The 11491-nt window shown below is 44.7% G+C and overlaps 2 protein-coding genes across 4 annotated transcripts in view; one reads left to right on the top strand and one right to left on the bottom strand.

Moving 5' to 3' along the window:
• The window catches only part of idh1 (isocitrate dehydrogenase (NADP(+)) 1), a 38233-nt gene extending 35547 nt beyond the window's left edge, over positions 1–2686 (bottom strand). Inside the window, exon 1 of the mRNA XM_043693039.1 lies at positions 2520–2686. The gene's annotated coding sequence lies outside the window, so the exon portion shown is untranslated. The remainder of the gene's footprint in view (positions 1–2519) is intronic.
• Positions 2127–11491, top strand: part of pikfyve (phosphoinositide kinase, FYVE finger containing) — a 130817-nt gene continuing 121452 nt past the window's right edge. Inside the window, exon 1 of one of the 3 annotated variants that reach the window (XM_043693037.1) lies at positions 2127–2365. The gene's annotated coding sequence lies outside the window, so the exon portion shown is untranslated. The remainder of the gene's footprint in view (positions 2366–11491) is intronic. The other 2 variants (XM_043693034.1, XM_043693035.1) reach the window with 2 other exon arrangements.

The following is an 11491-nucleotide window of genomic DNA, read 5'->3' on the forward strand; positions in this document are numbered from 1 at the left end:
CCCAAATTGAATAATTTGCAATGATGCAGAATCTTAATCATTTCCAGTAGGACCACCAGGTTAGGGGAAAAGGAACTATGAAAAAGACCAGTGAATCAACATCTAGCCAATCAGTTCTACCATAAGAGCTGAATTCCAAAGTTGATGTGCGAATGACTGCTTTTGACATCAGGTGCACATTTTACTGAGTGTCACATCAAGCAGCCCTAGCAAAACTGGAGTCAGTGAAAATTAGGATGAAAACTCTGCTGGTTGGAATCTGACTCAGCACAATGTTTGAGATTGTTGGAAGTCAATAATTACAGCTCCAAGATATCTCTGCAGGATCTCCTCAGGATAGATATATTTCTAATCAAGCTGTTCAGAAGTGATATTACACACCACTGGAACAGAAGGAACTTGAACATGGGCATCCTGTCTTAGAGGTATGGACGCTAACCACTGCACAATGTAGTTGATGAATCCACAATGTTCAGAACAATTTGTGATTCCTCAGATACTCAAACAACCCATGTCTATATGCAGCAGGACCTGGGCAATATCCAGTCTTAAGACTAAGTGGCAACTAACATACATGCTACACAAGTTCTAGGCAATCACTGTCTCCAACATGAGAAAATCTAATTATTGTGCTTGACATCAAATGGCAATTGAGTACCCCACAGTGGAGTTGCCATTGATAAGAATGAACTGGACCAGACAATGGGGGTTGGATCTGCCTAAGTCCCAGATCCAACGAGTATATGAACTGCTCTAGATCAGTTACAGAATAGAGATGAATGAATAGTACAAGTCCAGCATTTAAATACTGGGCGACTGGACCAGTGTCATGCCGGATGAAGAAAAACCCTTTGCTCCAACTCGTCCATGCTGACCAGATTTCCCAAACTAAACTCATCCCATTTGTCGGTGTTTGGCCACTATCATTCTAAACCTTTCCTATTCATGTATAGGACCAAATATCTTAAATGATGTAACTGTTCCGGCATCTACCACTTCCTCTGGCAGTTCATTCCATATACACACCACCCACTTTGTGAAAAAGTCACCCCCCCAGTTCCCTTTAAATTTTTTCCCTCTCAGTTTAAACCTATCCCCTTTAGTTTTGAACTCCCATATCCTAGGGAAAAAGACCTTAGCTATTCACATTTTCTAAGCCTCTCATGATTTTATAAACCTCTTTAAAGGTCATGTCTCAACTTACTATGCACCAGAGAAAAACATTCCCAGCCTATCCAGTATCTCCTTATAACTCAACCCTTGCAGTCCCAGTAACATCCTTGTAAAGCTTTTCTGCATCCTTTCTAATTTAATATTTTTCCTACAGCAAGGCGATCAGGCTATATGCAGTACTCCAAAAGTGGCCTCACCAATGGTCCTGGACGGAAGTGGATACTGCACGGAAGTGGGGATTAAAGTCAAGATTAGAGTGGTACTGAAAAAAGCACAGCAGGTCAGGCAGCATCCGAGAAGCAGGAAAATCGCCATTTCGGGCAAATGCCCTTCTGATGAAGAGCTTTTGCCCGAAATGTCGATTTTCCTGCTCCTATGATGCTGCCTGACCTGCTGTGCTTTTCCAGCATGCACCAATGTTCCTCAACTTGATGTCCCAACTACTCTTCTCAATGTTTTGACCAATGAAGACAAGTATGCCAAATGCCTTCTTCACCACTCTGTCTACCTGTGACACCACTTTCAAGGAATTATGTACGTGAACCCCTAGGTCTCGCTTTTCAACAACATTCCCCAATGCCCTACCACTAAAATCTAATCTAATCTAATCTAACTGCATCAGATGGTAGAAATTCTGCAGTAAACAACACACTTCCTGATTCCTCAAACTTGTTCACCACCTACACCTCCACTTATCTGGAAGGGATCACAACCACCTGATGAAGGAGTGGCGCTCCGAAAGCTAGTGTGCTTCCAATTAAACCTGTTGGACTATAACCTGGCGTTGTGTGATTTTTAACTTTACCTGGAAGGGTGCAGCTTCAAAAATACATTTGAGAAGTTGCACATCCCAGATCTCCCGTGCAATCACGGACAGACAATAACTGCTCTCCTGGTCAGCGACAGCCACATCCCAACAATGAAAATATTTTTAATACACCATCCTTGCAAAAATGGAAAATGAAATTAGGTGGGGAGTCCGGAACCGTGTGCGCCACCGCTACACTAACGCAGTCAGGAGGGAGCGCGCACGTCACCGCCGGCGCACCAGGGAGCGCGCACGTCACCATGTTGGTGTAAGGAGGGAGCGGTTCAAGGGACTGAGATGATGTGAGTGAGCTGCTCCTGGAGGCCTCTGTCCGATTGTCTGCCCGCCCTCTCAGTCAGCGGACTGGTGCGGACCCTGTGAGAGGTGAGTGCCCCGGGAGACCTGGCAGGGCTCCATTAAATTAACCCGGACTGGGTTGAGGCCGTTCAGGCCCCGGTCCGGGACGTCGATGTTTGGTTTTGGTTTTGGTGTCCTCATCTCCACCCCATTCCATGCTTTTTTTAAAAATATGGATTACCTTCCCGGTGGAAAAAGAGCTGGTACTATTCCATCATCCATAGTCTGCAGCCGATCTGGAGCGGTTCACAGAGCGGCTGGGTTAGGAGCAGAGTCTAACCGCACCATAGAAATATCTGTGGAATAAGTTGCGATGGAACCACTGTGGTTGGCTATCCTTCATGTGATGAGAATGATGTGACTGCGTTCAGTCTCATGATCAGCTGCAACTCCTCTCTCCGCTGTTGTTTTGTGGGAGGGTATTTGCACTGCAGTGTCCAATATCCGTTTGGTGTCTGTTTCTGAAATGTACCTGTTGTCATTGATCGCATTTCACTTGTTTGGTTTCAGCCCTTTGGGTAATAATGCATGCCGTCAAGGGGTAGAATAGAATGGTTTTCAAGCTTTTGCTATTCGTCCATCATTTGTGTGTTTACCTATGGATTCATTCTTGAATCCAATTTTTTTTTGGAAATTACTAATTAGTATCGCAAGCTGCCAATCGTTTAGCATATATTCAATCCTGAGACATCGCTAACAGCAATCCTTTCTAACAGCCCAGATTTACAAAGCCTATCGCGAATAACTATAACGATGTAGCTATTTAAATAGTATTCTCCTCTCTGAACTATGTACTACAATTCACCGTGTGGCCCACAGGATATATTTTTGGACATCCCTCTTGAATTGTGTGCTACCTTTTGTCGTTGGAGATTGCTGTACCGACAGAAAAACGGGTTTAGTTCGGCTGTGTGAGAGTTTGAGCTGTAAATGAGCCATACTACATTTGCTGGTGATCTGAGAAATTGACAAGCAAGGTGATTCCAGAATTTAGAACAAGTGACAGGAAGCATTGAGCATTTGAAGAATTTCTATTAGGGGATTAAACCTTTCCCCCTAACCAATCCTTATACTGTATGAATTGTAATATACCCTAAACCACCAGAAAACCATTGATTAGTTTTATTGCTGCCAAATTAATCTAAGCAACGTACTGGCATTAGTCAAGCAGCTATCAAAAGGACACAGTGGCCAACAAATAAGCTTGATAGATGAATGATGTTAGGGGAAGGGTCGAAGCTTCAAGAATGAAGGCTTCAACAATTTGTGCTAGGACCATTATTGTTTTGAATATACATCAACTCAAATTTGGGAATTCATCACATATCTGGTAAAATTACAAACATTTGTAAATTATGGGGCCAGTTTATACACTCTAAGGGTTCTATGATCTGAAAAAAACTGAGTGAAATCCATGTTCGCAGGTGAGAAATAAATAGGTGATAACTTTTACAGATGCTGTTGAAAGAAATTTATTGGTATTAGATTTTAAGTCTGAGTCTTAAAAATGGTTATCAGAACTAATTTGAGAGGATACTATTGTGATTTAACTTCCAGATAGCTTTCGTAGTTGACTGAAGTTCATATTAATATATTTGTGCTGCTTCCTTAGACAAGATGTACATTTGAGAACTAGTTTACTAATTTGTGACATTATTGGTCTAAACAATATCAGCATATTCAATTAGTATGGATCAGAAATCAACAAAGCCAACAGAATAGTGAAACACATTGCTAATTCAGTAGAGTTTAACATTGGAAGATGAAATACCCTATCAGTCCAGAAGTGTTGTCAGAATGTAGTTTGAACTTTGTACCTATGTATGGTTATCACATCAAGATCCTTGAATGTTGTGCTACTGTGACAATATACTTCTTCTAATAGAAGAGCTAAAATGGGTAAAATCGTCATCTTCCTCTATATTTAATTCACACTTTGGCACTTCAACTGTACTTTGTTAATATAAACAGTAAGTAATGAAGTTACTGAATAAACCTTAGTGAAATGTTTATCTAATGAATTCTCTCTGGTTGGAAATTAATGTGTAGAAATGTCTAATTATGTTCTACCATTTATTAAATTGGAAATTAAGTTTATTTGGTATGGTAAATATCTTAAGCCTAAATAAATATAATTATAAACTTTGTGATCTTTAAGTAGTGATATAGGTGCAAAATTACACTTCTGAATTTTAAAATGCTTCTACGTTTCATGCTATATTTCCACTATATGCTATATTTCTTGAATAAATAAATTATTGCAGAGAGTATCAATGTTGCTGTGATTGAAAATGTTAAGTGCCCTAAGTAACCAAACATAAATCAAATGATACATCTATCTCTGTCGGACCATTTCAGAGTCATGAAGAATCCTTACCTTTTAAAAATGGAACATTACTTTTTACGCCCCTTTAGGTTACTGCAGCATGCATCTTCTCCCTTGCTATGTCAAGAACTCCTAGTATTCTCATCCTTGCCAACTATTGCTAAATCACTGTCTTTTAAAATGTAATCTTTAATTAGAACCCAGTAAATTTTGGTAGTTTGAAAGTAAAACTCAAAATGCTGCAGGAACATTATCTACAGAGGCAACAGATCAGTTGACTGACCTTCTGTATATTTCCAGAATTTTGTTTTTTGTTCTTGACCTTATCTACATCTGTGTCCTTCGGCTGCATATTTTCCCAAGCAACATCTGCTCCACAGTCAGTAGGTTAGTCCATATATCTCTGTTTCTGTTGCTTTGCATGTTATGACTTGAATTAAGTAACTGTTTGAGATCAGTAAAAATCTTTAACTTTGATGTTTACTTGTAACAAGAGGTTGTCCGTAGATGGAAGGGAAGCATAATGTGGCAGTAATTGGGGATTCAATAACTAGCAAGACTATGATTTGAGAGCAGAGTTAGGAGTCCCATGTGATAACTTGATTTGCTGGTGCAAGGATGAGGAGCTATCTAAAACTGACTTGTAAGGTTGTTGGAAAAGGAAGGCAATGCATTCCAGTCATTTTGATCCATGTTGGGATGAACAGTGTGGAAGTGAATATGCAAGATATTCTGTTTGTAGAGTACCAGGAAATAGGAGCCAGGTGAAGGCACAAAGTTTTAAATGGTTCCTTTTATATGTTTGGTCCTGTCATGGGCAGCAAATATTGTTTATTCCTGATCATTTTTGAGAAGGTAGTAAGTCACCTTCTTGATATTCTGGTTGAGATAAGTTGACTTATCTCAAGTCAGACATCTTCCTTTGTGCTGTGTTTAACTCCAGCCAATGGTGACATTTTCCCTCATTGCCATTGACTTCAATTTTAATTGGGCTGTTTGTTGCCAACCTAAGATAAATGCTCCTGTGATTTCACTTTCACCTTGTCTGTAAGATTCAGGTCTCTTTCGATATTTGGTTAAAGGCTGTGCAGAGTTCTGGAAATGCACATTGCTGACAGAGAAGTTAAACTGAGGATTGCTGAGCAGATTATTGATGATTAAGAGTTTCTTGGTAGCATTGTTAATAAAAGCTTCCAACACTTTGGCTAAATGTAGATTGATGCAACTGGTTTGGACTTGTCTTTTTCTAAAACCCCCACACTACTGCCTAACAGCGGTAGTGCTTATTCATTCCACAGTTCCTATGGTGTGTGTGTGTGCACGCAGGTGTGAGACATAGGGAAGAACAATGAGTGTGTAAATCTTTATTTGTATTTCACCACCAGGAAGAAAAGAAACACCCGAGTGGCCAGTGATAAGCAGTGCCCTTCTTGACAAAGGGCAGTGCTGCGTGATCAAAAAAAGTGAAGAGGAGGGCAGGGATTAAATCAAAATAGAGTTGGAAGGGGAAATAAGATACTCCACTCCCTGCGGTGCCCACCTCTCCCTGAACAGCTTGAGGGTGTTGGTGGACACCGTGTATTCCTTCTCCAGGGACACCCGGGCTTGGACACAACTGCTGAAGAGGGGCAGGCAATCGGATATAACGAAACCCTCCACGGCCCACTGTTTATGGCCAGTTTGGCCAGGCTCAGGAGCAGACCCACCTCTGACCTACCTACCTACCATTCCTCCCACCCCCCATGCTTGGTGTCCAAAGATTGGGGCTGAAGTGCAGCTGAAAGCAGAGGCGAGTTTTTAAAAATATCAAAAAGGAAGTGCAAACGCCCACACCCAATATATACATGGTCTGTGAACTTCACAGTACCACAGAATAAGCTGATGGGCTGGGAGTCTGTGAGCCAATGCAATCTGCAGCGTCCTCCACCTCAGATCCTGTGTAGAGAGCCCTCCACTGGAGATCCCCACTGCCCGGTAGCAAATGGGCACGCCAAGGCCTGTCCGTGCAGTGGATGAGGGAAAAGAGGTGGATGGTGTGCAGCAGCAATCTATACAGGATCTGCTGTTTTATGTCCCTGAAAGGGGCAGAGCTAAAACTCTGAAGGCAACTCAGATTGTGGGGCACAGGCTCTCGTGAGAAGTATGGGACCTTGGGGCCATTGTGAAATTCCGTCCAGCCAGGGGTAAGCGCAGACGGGATTCCACCGCATACCTGAGTATCCTCCAACTGGTGTGCGATATTGGGTCCAAGCACCGCCATTTTAAGGTGTTGACTGACAGTGGCCATGAATCAACGTCTAGGCTGCTCGCTATATCCTGTGGCAGCATCCAGCCCAGACCCCTGCCACCCATCATGTCCCTGACCTTGGTCACTCTCGCTATCACGGCCCTCTCCTCTGATAGCCACTCGAACCCGCCAGGATGGAGGTGCAGATTCCTGAGCAACAGCTCCCTGACGACAGCCACTACTCCTACTGGTGGGTAGGTGCGACGTGCTTTGACCATGCTCCAGACAGTGATCAGGTCCTGGTAAAAGACAGACAGCATCCTGAGAGCGACCTCCAAACTGTCATGTCGATGAACAGGAACTGCGTGTCATAGGTGAGGTCACGCACTTGGTGGAAAAAAATACGTTGCCAGGGCGCACCACCTAGAAGGAGGCTTGACGTAAAGGTATCGCTGCAAAGCCTGAAGGTGGAAAGTTGCCACCTGGGTGCGAACGCACACCAGTGACTGACCGCTCTCCTTGATAGCAAGACTCAGAACCTGTGCCACATCCCAGTATGTCTTTTAATCCCAGAAGAAGTGAACCAGCATTATCTGGATGTCAGCGACAAACTCAGGAGGAGGGACCAAAGGGACCAGTTAGTGCCACAGCATGGCAGCCACCAGCTGGTTTATGACCAGCACTTGAATCCTGTAAGATTGCACTTGAAGCAGTCCTATCCAGTGGCTTAGGCGAGTCGAGACTTTGGCCTCCAGCTTCTGCCACTTGGCTGGCCAGGATTCCTCAGCCGGCCTGAGGTAGACCCCCAGATAGAAGAGATTGGTGGTACTCCAGGTGAGCCCCTGTAACTCTCCAGCAGAGAGTACACCTGCCATGGATTGACCACTGGTTGCGAACATTTGGCCCAGTTGATCCTGGTGGAAGACGCTGCCGAGTACACTCCCTGGCACTCTCCCCATCCAGGTCAGCGAAAGTGAGGAGCATGTCGTTGGCGTAGGCTGAGAGGAAAACCCCGTGACTGCGCCGTGCAGAACCAGCCCCGACAACCACCTCTGCAAGAGGCACAGGGAATAAAGTTGGCCGGACAGGGGGCACACTTGATGTACTCCTCTCCCAAAGCGAAGGGGCACCTTCAGGGACCCATTAAATTTAACCAAACGCTGTGCACCGGTGTACAAAAGTCAGATCCGAGCGACTGCATCCTGAACCCAAATGCCTGCAGAGACCCAAGCAGATACTCATGATCCACCCCGTTGAATGCCTTCTCCTGGTCGAGAGACAGGAAGGCGCTTGGCAGACCAGTCCATCAACAGAAATTAAATCAGGTCTCCGACCAGATGAACGTTGTAGTGTATCCTCCGGCCTGGGACCGTGTAGGTGAATCATGTGGGTCAGCATGGAGGCCAGGCAGGAAACCAACAGCCCAGCAAAAATTTTGTAATCGTGCCAAGGAGGGAGACCGGACGCCAGTTCTTCAAAGAATGAAGGTCCCCTTCTTTGGCAGCAGGCTGATGACCACCCTGCGCCAAGAAAGGGGCAGTTAGACACTCCTGCAGGCCCTGTGTGTAGTTGTTCCCCAGGACCTCCCAGAATGCCTTGAAGAACTCCACAGTCCTGGAGACTTGCTCCTCGAGAGCGGGTCGAGGACTCCAGTCAGCTCCTCTAATGTGACGGGAGTGTCGAGCCTCCCGATGTCCTCTGGGCTGAGCTGCGGCAGGTCCTCTCACAGAACCCTGTGAGCATCCTCGCCAAATGAATCCGGAGAGAACAGAGCCATGTACTAGGAGTGAATTTGGGCCCCGATACCCTCCAGATCTGAGACAAGGGACCCGTTGTCGGCCAGCAGCATAAGGAACTGCTAACGGGTGCCACGCCTTTTTTCCAGTGCGTAGAAGAAGGGAGAGCTGTGGTCCAGGTCCTGGAGGAGCCGGATCCGTGACCTCATGTATGCCCATGGGACCAGATGAGCTGCAGGTCTCACAGTGCGGCCTTCTTGGCTTTGTACACTCCCCGCAGGGCTGGGTCCACATCGGGCTGACCAAGACGTGACTCCAGATCGAACACCACCTTCTCCAGCTCCTTGATCCTGGATTTCTGCCTCTTTGTCGACTCCTTTGTGTACTCCTGACAGAAAATGCGGACACGAGCTTTGTGTACGTCTCACCATAGCCTCAGAGAGGTGAAGCTTCCCGCTTCCTTCTCTAGCCAGTTGAGAAGTGGCAAAATGAGTCCTGGAACTGCTTGTCCTCCAGCAGCAGGTTGTTAAAGTGCCAGTACACAGACCTGAGCTGGTCGCCAAATGGAAGGAGTTCTGCCCACACCACCTGCCGCATGGAAGCCGCCGGAACGCAGGAGGCATATGCCTGCGAAACGTACAGGCAGTCGATTCTGGACGCTCCAACCTCAGGCCTCATGAAGGTGAAGGAGATGGAGTTGGGATAGAGATTCGGCCAGGCATCCACCAGGTCGAAAAACTTGACCAAGTGACCCAACCTCCTCCCTGACGCCAAACCAGACCGGGTACCGCCGTATTCCCTGTCCTCAAGGATGCAGTTAAAACAGTGAACAATACAACTTGCCTGGAACATGAAGCAGTAGTGGAACTGTTTGGGCCTGGGATAATGGCGGGGGCTTTTGCATGGACACTGACCCGATGGAGAGTCTCCACTGTCCCACTGGTTTGGATTTGTATTGCTTTTTGTGAATGGGGAAATACTGGACAATTTTGTATGTTGTTGGGTCAGAATCAATTTTATGTCTTACCCTCAAATTATCAGCCAAAGTGCCATCACACACAAAAGTTTGCAATTCAAATGTTCATAATGTAATTACTTATTTGTGTGATAGGTAGAATGTCTCTGGTTTAAAGGCAGCATCCAGTTAATGAAGGTTACCAATTATTATTGCTGCAAATGAGTAGCATGCACCAGCAAGTTTTACCAGTTGCTTACTTTTTACAAATTTGATGTAGATGAGGCAGTTTTTAGTTTTGATTTGAGGCCTCATCATGATTTTCCACAATGTGCAGCAAGCAGCAATTTGGCCATTTAGCATGATAGCTTTGTACCTACACCTGTTGTCTTTCACTGTGTCTCACACCTGCACACACACAACATGGGTGCAAGGGAAAATATGAGCACTACCACAGTTAGGCAGTGGTGTGGGGGTTTTCAAAAAATAGTTTTGTACCCTGCTTTGGCATCAAACCTAGATGGTGAGCAAGTGGTTCCAGCTATATTTATAAGATTGCCAATACACCAAAATTGTGGCACATGGACATGTAAAAATCTCTAATATGTATTTTCACTGATGATCATAATGAACCTATGAGCAGATTGTTTTAATCAGGTCATCGACGAAAGGCAGTTAATTTAACTACTCCATTTTAAAAATGAATTTGCCAGTCTGAGTGTAGTAGTTAAATCATAGTTGGCTTCAGCGTCTGCACTTCGAATTCATTTGGTCAAGATCCACTCAGGATTGCTTTACAGTAACCCTGGTGCTGATGCATATCTGCATTCCAGATGATGACGACAATATAATTGTGCAATTCTTTTAAAATTCAAGGTTCAAGCTTGCCCTTGAAGAATACACATCTGGCCAAGGTGCCATTGCCAGTATTTGTGGCACTGTTCTCCAGCATTTTGGGAAATAAGTTATGCGAAGAATAGGGAATAAAAAGTATTAATTCATTGTCTTGTCTTTAATGTATTGGCTAATTTTTACTAAGTTTAGGACAGCAATTATTGCTTTCCATTGCACTAAGCTATAACAGGAGAAGTGAGGACTGCAGATGCTGGAGATAAGTGTCAAGAGTGTGGTGCTAGAAAAGCACAACTGGTCAGGCAGCATCTGAGAAGCAGGAGAATCAGTGTTTCGGGCATAAGCCTTTCATCAGACCTGCTGTGCTTTTCCAGTACCACACTCTTGACACTGAGCTGTAGTAGTCATTTGGAATGCTTACAGCATGGAAGGATGCCTTTTGGCCGATCATATCTGTGCTGGTCCACTGCAAGAAGCAATTCTCTTAGTGTCACTGCCCCATCTTTTTCATGCAGCATTGCACTTTTTAAAAAAATTTCAGGTAACTCCATTCCCTTTTGAATGCCTGAGTTATAGAGTCGTAGAGGTGTACAGCATGGAAACAGACCCTTCGGTCCAACCCGTCCATGCCGACCAGATATCCCAACCCAATCTAGTCCCATCTGCCAGCATCCCTCCAAACACTTCCTATTCATATACCCATCCAAATGCCTCTTAAATGTTGCAGTCTCCACCACATCCTCTGGCATCTCATTCCATACACGTATCATCCTTTGCGTGAAAAAGTTGCCCCTTAGGTCTCTTTTATATCTTTCCCTTCTCACCCTAAACCTATGCCCTCTAGTTCTGGACTCCCTGACCCCAGGGAAAAGACTTTGTCTATTTATCCTATCCATGCTCCTCATAATTTTGTAAACCTCTATAAGGTCACCCCTCAACCCCTGACACTCCAGGGAAAACAGCCCCAGCCTGTTCAGCCTCTCCCTGTAGCTCAGATCCTCCAACCCTGGCAACATCCTTGTAAATCTTTTCTGAACCCTTTCAAGCTTCACAACAT

Source organism: Chiloscyllium plagiosum, chromosome 7 (assembly GCF_004010195.1).
Source record: "Chiloscyllium plagiosum isolate BGI_BamShark_2017 chromosome 7, ASM401019v2, whole genome shotgun sequence".
In the NCBI taxonomy this organism is placed as follows: Eukaryota; Metazoa; Chordata; class Chondrichthyes; order Orectolobiformes; family Hemiscylliidae; genus Chiloscyllium; species Chiloscyllium plagiosum.